Consider the following 10,511-nt stretch of genomic DNA (forward strand, 5'->3'; position numbering starts at 1 on the left):
ATCCCTATAAGCCGTACATAGGACTCAAAGATTTTCATTAATACACACTTTGTATAATATTTAATTTAGATATATGTAGGTCGGTCCAAAAATCCTTAATTCAACAACTTAAAGAAAGTTCACTATGGGTAGAAATATATCGCAGTCATATAAACCCCTGGTTGGTTAACGTGGTAGTTCACTGCCCGCGAACAGTCAAGTAGAGTCGAAGAGACTTCGTTTTGAACGGACCACTCCACTGTCAGATGTAGTAACATGAGAGATCTCATGATTTCAGTAATCTTAAACCCACATATCTCACCAAGGTTAGATATGAAGTAACTGCCTAGAAGGCGTTTCTCAACTGCGACAGTGTTCATTGAAGGGGCCTGTTATTACTGCTATCAAACTCGATATGTCCCGTCTACTTCGGTTTCTCGTCTACTTGCGTTTCTCATAAAAGAGGGCCACAATAACTTGGCCCCTTCACATGTGTCTAGGTTAGATATCAAGGGCAGATTCCGTTCTGGCAAGATCATCTGCCCAAACAAGGGTAATGTCAAACAGGCGACCTAGGCTTGACAGATTCTTCTTGCGTTGTCTGACTAATAGGGAAGTGGTATATACATATATTTAGTGAGATAAGTGTCGCTTGACTATCGACAAAATGTTGTTGCGAATATTGAGGTCATGTAGTATCCTACAGGTCGATAATGTCGCAAATATTTAAGCCTGAAAGACATCACAGTTGTGGGGAAGACCCTAGCTTCTTCACAGAAGACACCAGAACCAACAACGCAGTTCATTTTAGAACTATCTGTAAAGATTTTGGTGTTATATTCGCTCGTTAGGTTACCCCTACACCACTCGCTTCTGGAAGGAACTCTTACTTTGAAAACTATATCAAAGTCCGTGTGTGGGGTAATATAATCGGATGGTTGGTTCAAGATTGGAGGTAATAGACTTCAAACCTTAGCGTGTCCATATATTCATGATCTCCAACTTCCGGATGAGTTATATGCTGATCTATAGATAGGATGTGCAATATAATGTTCAGAGCTTCTGAAAGACTAGTTCTTAGAGCATCTGTTATCTCAATCCATGCTGATATCAGTACTTTGTATAGCAACAAACTTCTTCTTAGTTGAAGTCCACTATACAAGAGATCCATATGTAAGATTAGGACGTATTATAGCTGTGTACACCAATTTAACTATGTTGGAACTAAGCCCCCATTTCATTCCAAACATCTTACGACAGTTATAGTAAGCGACCGTTGCCTTCTTGAATCTGTGCTGGATGTTGAGTTTCCATTACAATTTGGTGTAAATAATAATTCTGCAGTTCTTAAACAGCGGCAAGTTGAAACTTGGAATCTTGGTCTTTGTTGTGAATAGTACCAGTTCTGTCTTTGCTTGGGTTTACTCCTAGGCCACTGTAAGTGGCCCAATTATTGAGTAGCACCAAAGCATTAGACATTAATAAGGCTTTATTACTACTCCATAGGATACGGAATTGCAATTACATTCTAAGGTAATTATATTCGAACTTTGGATGAAAGTGTTCGACATTGAAGGAAAAGTGGAGAAGCTAGCGAGAAAAACTGAAGATAAGGTGTTAGATAGGACAGATTGTATAAATTTCAGCAAAATATACTTTTGAATTTGAAGTTATCAGAAGAGAGAATACGCAAGCGTTCTAGGACGGATTGATGAGGAACTCTTAACTGTGTTCCTTTAATTATTCAGTCTCATCACAAGAGGGAAATAACATGGAAATTTATTTGATCCTTAGCAGCTTGATTCAATATTAATTTAAAGATTTTGACAGGATCGATTAGCAAACGATTTTTTTAGTAGACGAACTGTAAACCGAAAGCGGCAGATAAGACAGGTTGTTCAATCAGACTAAAATACTTCAGTTGTAAACGATCTAGGAATGAGCTTCTGATTGATCATATCAAGTTCATATAATTCTGGCCAAAACTTTATAGACAGCCTGGCATGGTTTAGGATCAAATAATGAAGTTTGGGTGTTAAGAAGGGTTTACAATCACATAATTAACAGATTTATTTGCTCTGAAATTTCTTGTCAATGGATATTCTATCATTATTCCAAAAAATTTTGGGGGGACGGCCCCGGCTATCTAAGGATTACCTCGAGCCACCGATTACTCGGGTGACTAATTGTTTTAACAAGTGCTTGTCACACTCTTTGGATTACCATGCGATAGTCAGAAAGCTAGTCCAAAGGAGTCAATACAATGAAATTAACTTTTTCGCTAAAGTTTTCTAAAGCAAACGAATAAAATATCCGTTATTTATTTACACACTAAACACAAATTCTACATCTTTACCAAGTAAAGTTTTTCCTTTATGAATGTTTGATTATCTTGCTGCTTAAAGCTGAACTCCTATTATTTCATAAATTTCACTACAAACTTACTAACAGATACTTTTTATACATATTTATTTATATATAAATATAAAAACACATCTACACAAATTTTATATAAAAGTGTATAAAAGGTACATTTTTCTTTCTTATTTAGCTAGAGTATGATAAGTATGAAAAGTATAAAAATAATGTTGTTCTGTTTATTTGCACTTGAGTTGGATGTTCCAAGTAACAACAACTGCTCAATTTGTTTTTATTTTTATATATTTCATTCAGTTTTTCATTCACAAAAATTTTCACACAACAACTAACAACAACAACACAAAACTCAATTTGTTTGTAAAAATGTATGTTTAACTTTTTGGTTGACTGAATGACTGACTGACAGTCACACCAGTGAGTGAATGAATGAGTGAGCGAATAACTGAATGACTGATTTGTCTGTTTGGTTGTTTTTGTTGGGGACATTAAGAAAAAAAAAAAACGGCGCGCGTATGCTTTTCTTTACACTTATTACTTGCTTGGTTGTACATGTATAGTAAATGTATCTACAAGAATGTTAAGTCACAACAAAATAAGCTAAAGGAATACAAAAACAACATAAAGCAAAAACACACAAGAAAACAAATGTTAAGGCCTTTAAGTATGTTCTTCTGACTGTTAAAAATTGTGTCTCAATTTATTTGTTGCTTTTCTTCTATCCATCTCTGTATGCCTGGCAAATTGGCAATTGGGAAAGTTGAAAAGCGCTGTTTGACTGGCGTTGACGCTGTTGCTTGTACGTTCATTCATTCAATAATGGTTCTTACACGTGTGTTTATAAAAAAAACAACATTTAGCGTGTGTGTTTTTTGTTTATGCCGTCGCTGTGTTTTTGAGTTCTTTGACTTTGGGAACGGTCAGTGATGCTAAACAAAATTTGAAAGCAAATTGCTTTTAACTTATATTATTAAAAATAATTAATAAAAAACTTATAATACTTATTATAATTAAAGAATTTGTTATATTTTATTGATGCTTGTGGAGCATTTTGTTGGTTTGATATTATTTCTTAGCATAGCAAAAGAAAAGCGCTAAATTAACATTACTTGTTTTGTTTTATATGTTTTTTTTTAGACAATTTGTATCTTTGAGTTTGTTTTGCTTCGCCTTAATCTTTTCATATTTTGGTTATTTTTGTAATATCAGACATTACCCAGCAGTTCGACAAAAAGTCAATGCATACGAGGAAGTCGCTTATAACCATTAACGTCTTTCCATCTGGTTGACACTAATTCTTTTTTTTACGAATATGTATATCCTTTGTAAAAGAGAATAATAACAGTCGTAACTTTTGTGTCCACTTTTTAACAGTCGTCACTTTATGGTTCCCAAGTAATCTAGAGAGTGGACTTTTACGAAAGTAATTAAAGCTGATATCAAACAAAATGCCATGCAATGACTCCTTTGGAGTAGCATTCTGTCAGTCTTTTGGTAATCTATGGAGTGGCGATTGACTTCTCTTTTTAACTGAGAGCGGAAACAGTCGTCACTTTATAGTCACCAAGTAAACTAGAGAGTGGATACTTACGAAAGTAATTAAAGCTGAAATGAAGCAGAATGCCATGCAATGACTCCTTTGGAATAGCATTCTGTCAGTCTCTTTGTAATCTATGGAGTGGCAATTGACTTCCCTTTTTAACTGAGAGCTTAAGCAGTCGTCACTTTATAGTCCCCAAGTAATCTAGAGAGTGGACACTTATGAAAGTAATTAAAGCTGAAATGAAGCAGAATGCCATGAAATGCCTACTTTGGAGTAGCATTCTGCCAGTCTCTTTGTAATGTATGGAGTGGCGATTGACTTCCTTGTAGGCCAGTAGGTGGTATATAGGTTGAATAGTTAGTTCGGGAATGTCCCGTCCAACAGCTGGGTACATATGATGAGAATTAATGAAATCATAGAAATCTTAAGTTATAGATTAGTGCAGTTTTTGTGGGAAAATTTTTTAAATTATTTTTATTAACAAAAAATACATTTTTAGTTCCTTTTCCGGGAAATAAATATAGATATTTATGACAGCAAAGTTTCTAAATTTTGCCTTTTTGTAACTGGTAAATAATTCATTGGCCATAGTATGAGTATAAAACTGAGTACATTAAAGAAATAAATATTAATAAAAGTGTAAAAAAACGAAAAACACATAAAAATAACAATTTTTTTATATTTTATTTATTTATAACATTACAAATTATTAACGAAGTCTGTGTGTAGTATGAGTTCTACTTCCCTTCTTCGCCCTTTTATGAAATTTACACACACATACAATGCCAACAGTTGTGCTAAGAAAATTAGTTGCAAAAATCAAAATCCCTAAATTTTGTTTGAATATTCAGTATTTGTATACTTTAGAGAAACCACTAGTTACTTGACTAGTTACTAGGGGAGAGTAAACGATATTATTGGAAACAAACTGAAGTGTTTAAGCACTTTACATTCCCCTAAAATCTTTATAGAATTTATATGTAATTTAAAAGTTGTGGTAACATTTTCCATCCAACTGTTTCGTTTTATGAGCAAATATGTCTGTGTGTGAGTGTGTGTGCTTGCAATGTACTAATTCATAAAAATTTATCTAAATGTAATTTATTATATTTAATATTTATTTTCTTAATGTGCCTGAATGATTATAAATATTCTTTCGTATTTTTGTATGCCTTCTTCATTTCATCCCTTTGGCAATTTGTTTTTGTTGGTAATTTTTGTTAAAATTTAGTTTATTTTAGTTTTATTAAAAGAAAAATTACTTCATTATAAATCTACGCCATTATTTTGGTGTACACTTTCTGCTGGGGATTCTGTTTTTACTTTTCAATTTAAAAACCAGTTGTTTCTCAGTTGTCATAAAAGTATTTTTAAGGATTTTAATGTGTCGTGTCTTTTGATAGGAATTATTAGAATTTTTTCAAAATTAGTTTATAACGGAAATGCTACATTTAGAGAGATTTTAGTGAAAAACCAGATTTTATTAAAAATTTAAAATTTCAATAAAATCTTAAATTTTTGTTGAAATATTTAAAATTTTATTAAACTTTTTGAAATTTCAACAATTTATTAAAAATACAAAATTATATTTTAAAAAATTACAAAATTTTCAGATATTTTACTGAAAAATTTTTTTGGAGAATTCGATATTTTAAATAAAATCTGTATTTTTTGTGAAAATTCAAAATTTTATTAATATTCCAAATTTTAGTCAAAATTCGAAATTTTAGCCAATTTGGAAATTTTAGTCAAAATTCAAAATTTTAGTCAAAATTCGAAATTTTAGTCAAAATTCGAAATTTTAGTAAAAATTTGAAATTTTAGTCAAAATTCGAAATTTTAGTCAAAATTCGAAATTTTATTCAAAATTCGAAATTTTATTCAAAATTCGAAATTTTAGCCAATTTCGAAATTTTAGTCAAAATTCGATATTTTGATAGAAATTCGAAATTTAAGTAAAAGTTATAGATTTTTGTCAAAATTCAAAATTTTAGTCAAAATTCAAAATTTTAGTCAAAATTCAAAATTTTATTCCATAGAATAGTCAATAGACAAGTCCTTAGAAGAGTCAATAGACTAGTTCACAGAATAATCAATAGACTATTCCATAGAAACGTCAATAGACTAGTCAATGGACTAGTCCATAGAATAGTCAATGGACTAGTCCATAGAATAGTCAATGGACTAGTCCATAGAATAGTCAATGGACTAGTCCATAGATAGTCAATGGACTAGTCCATATAATAGTCAATAGACTAGAACATAGAATAGCCAATAGGCTAGTCCATAGAATAGTCAATAGACTAGTCACAAAATAGTAAATAGACTAGTCCATAGAATAGTCAATAGACTAGTCCATAGAATAGTCAATAGATTAGTCACAAAATAGTAAATAGACTAGTACATAGAATAGTTAGTAGACTAGTCCATAGAAACGTCAATAGACAAGTCCATAGAATAGTCAATAGACTAGTCCATAGAAACGTCAATAGACAAGTCCATAGAATAGCCAGTAGACTAGATCATAGAATAGGCAATCGACTAGTCCATAGGATAGCCAATAGACTAGTTCATAGAATAGTAGACTAGTCCATAGAAACGTCAATAGACAAGTCCATAGAATAGTCAATAGACTAGTCCATAGAATAGCCAGTAGACTAAATCATAGAATAGTCAATCGACTAGTCCATAGGATAGCCAATAGACTAGTTCATATAATAGTCAATAGACTGGTCCACAAATAGTACATAGTCTTGTCCATAGAATGGTTAATAGAATAGTCCATAGAATAGCGCAATTTTTTTTCTTTTGAGGTTTGGTAAAATTCTGAAAGTAATAAAGTACAATTTTAGATTAATAATTCAGTTCGAAAATAAATTTAAAATTGTACTTAACTAGTCATGAATATAACAGATAACTGTACAGTAGTACTTTTAAGGATCAATGTAAAAAGAAGTCAGAGAAATTTGTAGATCATATTCTCTGATCATTTGGAAATCAGTAGAAATATTTGGATCGGGACTCAAACTTTAAGCAAAACAAAACACACAAACTAAGAAAACTCTTAATACAGAGAAGTTTCCTTTCCCCATTTGTGCTTGTCTCCGCTCTTTACCTTGTGGAAGATTCAAAAGGTGTGTCAATTGTAATTTTCAATATGACTGCAGGTTAAAACAGAAACATTCATCAGGAATGTAAAATGTCAATTGAAATCACGAATTTTGCATAAATATTAAATAAAAAAAACTACTAACTAACTATTTAATACAATTTGATTAAGATTTCATTAAAAATTTATTAATAAAAATTAATAAACATTCAATACAAGTTAAATTTTTTTTAATAGTTACATTTGTTTTCTAATCTTTATAAAAAAAATTTAATAAAATAAAATGCCAAGTAATAGTTAATGCAATAAAAATTGAATTTTTTATGATAATTTAGTTACAATTTTTAATGAGGTTATAAAATATATATACATAGATTTTCAAGGAAATGCCATAGTTTGTTTTTACAATCAATAAGGGTTATAAACGTCATTTATTTATTTATATATTATAAAGTTTTATGGTTATAATAATATTAATGAAAAAAACCCTTATAAATAAATATAACAGATAACGCTGGTGTAATTCTAGTTAATAAAATATTGTTTTAAAAATTATGTTATATATAGACAGGTTATTTTATAATATTGTTAAGAATTTTTGTATATAATTTTCTTTTATAAATCGTCTTAAGCTGTATTTAACAAAATATTCGCGAATGCTCACGAGTAAAGTTTAAATAAAATTGCGCTTTTATTTAGGTTTCTTCATTTAGATGTCATCATCTTCAATATCAGAGAGCTATAAAAAGCTTTTTAAATGTTATTTATATAAAACTTTTGTTCAAGAACTTGATTTATATTAATTCCTTATAATTCCTGAATTTTATTAAATTTAGTTTTTACTTTATGAACTTCATAACTAAAGGTTCACATAATATTATTTTTCATCTTCATAACTTTATATTCACCTGTTTTTCTTATATATGTATATATTTTTTTAATTTATAATTGAATTTATCATTAAATTATTAAACATTTTATGACACTCAATGATTTCATAAGATACTTTTGTCCTTTCTTAAACTAAATTATTTTACAATACCCTAGAACATACTTTAACACATACATACTTATACATACATCATTATACATTATTATACATAAATGTTAACTTTATAATTGATTTAACAAAATAATTTAATATAATAATAAAAAGTTAACAATCTTATCTAAACATTATATTTTCTGTTGTTTTTTTTTTTGTTCCACAATTCTTATTTATTTTATCAGATTAAACTATTAAAGCTTATAAAAATTAAATAATAAAAAAATACGTTAAGAAAAAAATATTTAAAAAAAGTATAATAAAAAAAGTATGTGTGTGTGTTTGTAGTAAATAGTATATTTTCCATTTTTATAATAATTTCTACATTTCAACTATTTTTGATGTTATTTAGCGATAATATTAATTTTATTAGCTTTACTTATCATAAAATTATTTAATTACTTATTTATTTAATCAAAAAGTTTAAACAATAAAATATATACATAGAAGACGTCTCCACGTCCCTTAGACATTTTTATGGTTTATAGCAACAATATATTTGTAAAAAGAACAAATTTTCGTTAATAAAAATATTTAGTCTAAATTTATTATTTATAACTTTATATAGTTAGTATAATCATTAGATATTTGTTATAAATTATTTTATATTTATTATATTATTGTTTTAATAAGTCTAAAGTTTAAATGATTAAGATATGATAGATTTCTTTAAAGTTATTTGGTTATTTTGAAACTCGTGTTTAGTTAGCTTTAAAATTAAAAATACCAAGTGATTAATGTATTAGCTAGCTACAAGTAAACAGTGTAGTAGATTGAAGAGATAGAACTTTGTTGTGTTGCATTTAAGGCTTGTTAAAGAATCGTTTTCGTTCAAATCAATACAAAATAAGCTAAATAGTCTATATAATCTCAGCCGACCTTTTTTAAACCTTAATAATTTATTTATATATTGTTCGCTGGGTAACCGTAAATTAAAATAATTTTGTTATTTTATTTCCTTTAGCTGTGTGTAATTAAAAGGTAGAGTTCACCTAGTTTTTCTTTATTTTTTTTATTTATATATAAACCAGATGTAATTAATAATTTAATATTTTTTACAAACAACTTACGTAAAAATAACTTATTAGATATTTTAAAGTAAAAATTTATTCGTATGTATATGTGTATGATTAGTATGCGTATACAATTGAAAAGAAAATATGAATGTAATTTATATTACATGACGACTACATTATTAGCCATGTAGAGACGTTTTGTTTTCTTCTTTTAGTTTTTCTTTTACTTTTGCATTATGAGTGGTGCATCATCATAATAAGTTTTCATGCGTGCCCCTTTTTAAAACCGTCCGATTTGCAGTGCGAGGTACTAGTGTTTTAATGTGAGACGTAAAGTGTTGTATGAGTTTGGTTGGCTTTTATAAACAAATATGGGGAATAGTAGGGGGATTTGGGAAAACCTAGAGATAGATGGAGATAGATATATAGATAGATAGATAGATAGATAGATAGATAGATAGATAGATAGATAGATAGATAGATAGATAGATAGATAGATAGATAGATATAGATAGATAGATAGATAGATTAGATAGATAATATAGATAGATATATAGATAGATAGATAGATAGATAGATAGATAGATAGATCATAGATAGCTAGCTCGCTCCTCGATCTCGCTCTCTCGCTCTCGCTCGCTCGCTCGCTCGCTCGCTCGCTAGCTCGCTCGCTCGCTCTCGCTCGCTCTCCTCGCTCGCTCTCTCGCTCGCTCGCTCGCTCGCTCGCTCGCGCTCGCTCGCTCGCTCGCTCGCTGCTCTCGCTCGCTCGCTGCTGGCGCTCGCTGGCTCCCGCTCTCGCTCGCTCGATCGATAGCTCGCTTCGATCGATAGATAGATAGATAGATAGATAGATAAGATAACTTTAAGGTTTCGACAAAGAGGAATTTAAGTTAGCAGTCGGTCTTTATTATCTCCCAATGGGGACCCTACTACTAACATATTAAATATATGTAAATGTGCAAAATGTTTGAAACTGTGTCGACGCATTCATGTTTGGCTGTCTTTGTCTGTTTGCGTGTATGTCTGTCTGTCTGTTCGTTCGTCTGTCCTTCTGTCTGTCTATCTATCAACATACTATTTATATCTTAAGCGTTTTTCATCTTTGTATGGTAAACAATAAATATAAATAATTACTTTGAAATTTCCATTCTTTTTTCATATTTTTTTATTTAACATTTGATGTAGTACGAGTGCATATGTATCTAGTTTTCTTCTCTATATGTATAAATGAATAATAAAAAAAAAATAATAATAAACGAGGTTATGTAGATATAACGGTTTATATTAACAAATAAATAATAAAATATAATGAAAAATATAAAGAAGAAGAAGAAGAAAAAATAACAAACAAAGTAATATTTATAATAAAAATAATAATAATAATAAATATTTGGTCAACTGTAAGTGGGTACCAACTATAGATGTTGTTATGAATGGATATAA

The sequence above is a fragment of the Lucilia sericata genome, unplaced genomic scaffold (genome assembly GCF_015586225.1).
Source record: "Lucilia sericata isolate MDLA Ls3-8-SP2 unplaced genomic scaffold, ASM1558622v1 Contig000682F_arrow, whole genome shotgun sequence".
Lineage (NCBI taxonomy): Eukaryota > Metazoa > Arthropoda > Insecta > Diptera > Calliphoridae > Lucilia > Lucilia sericata.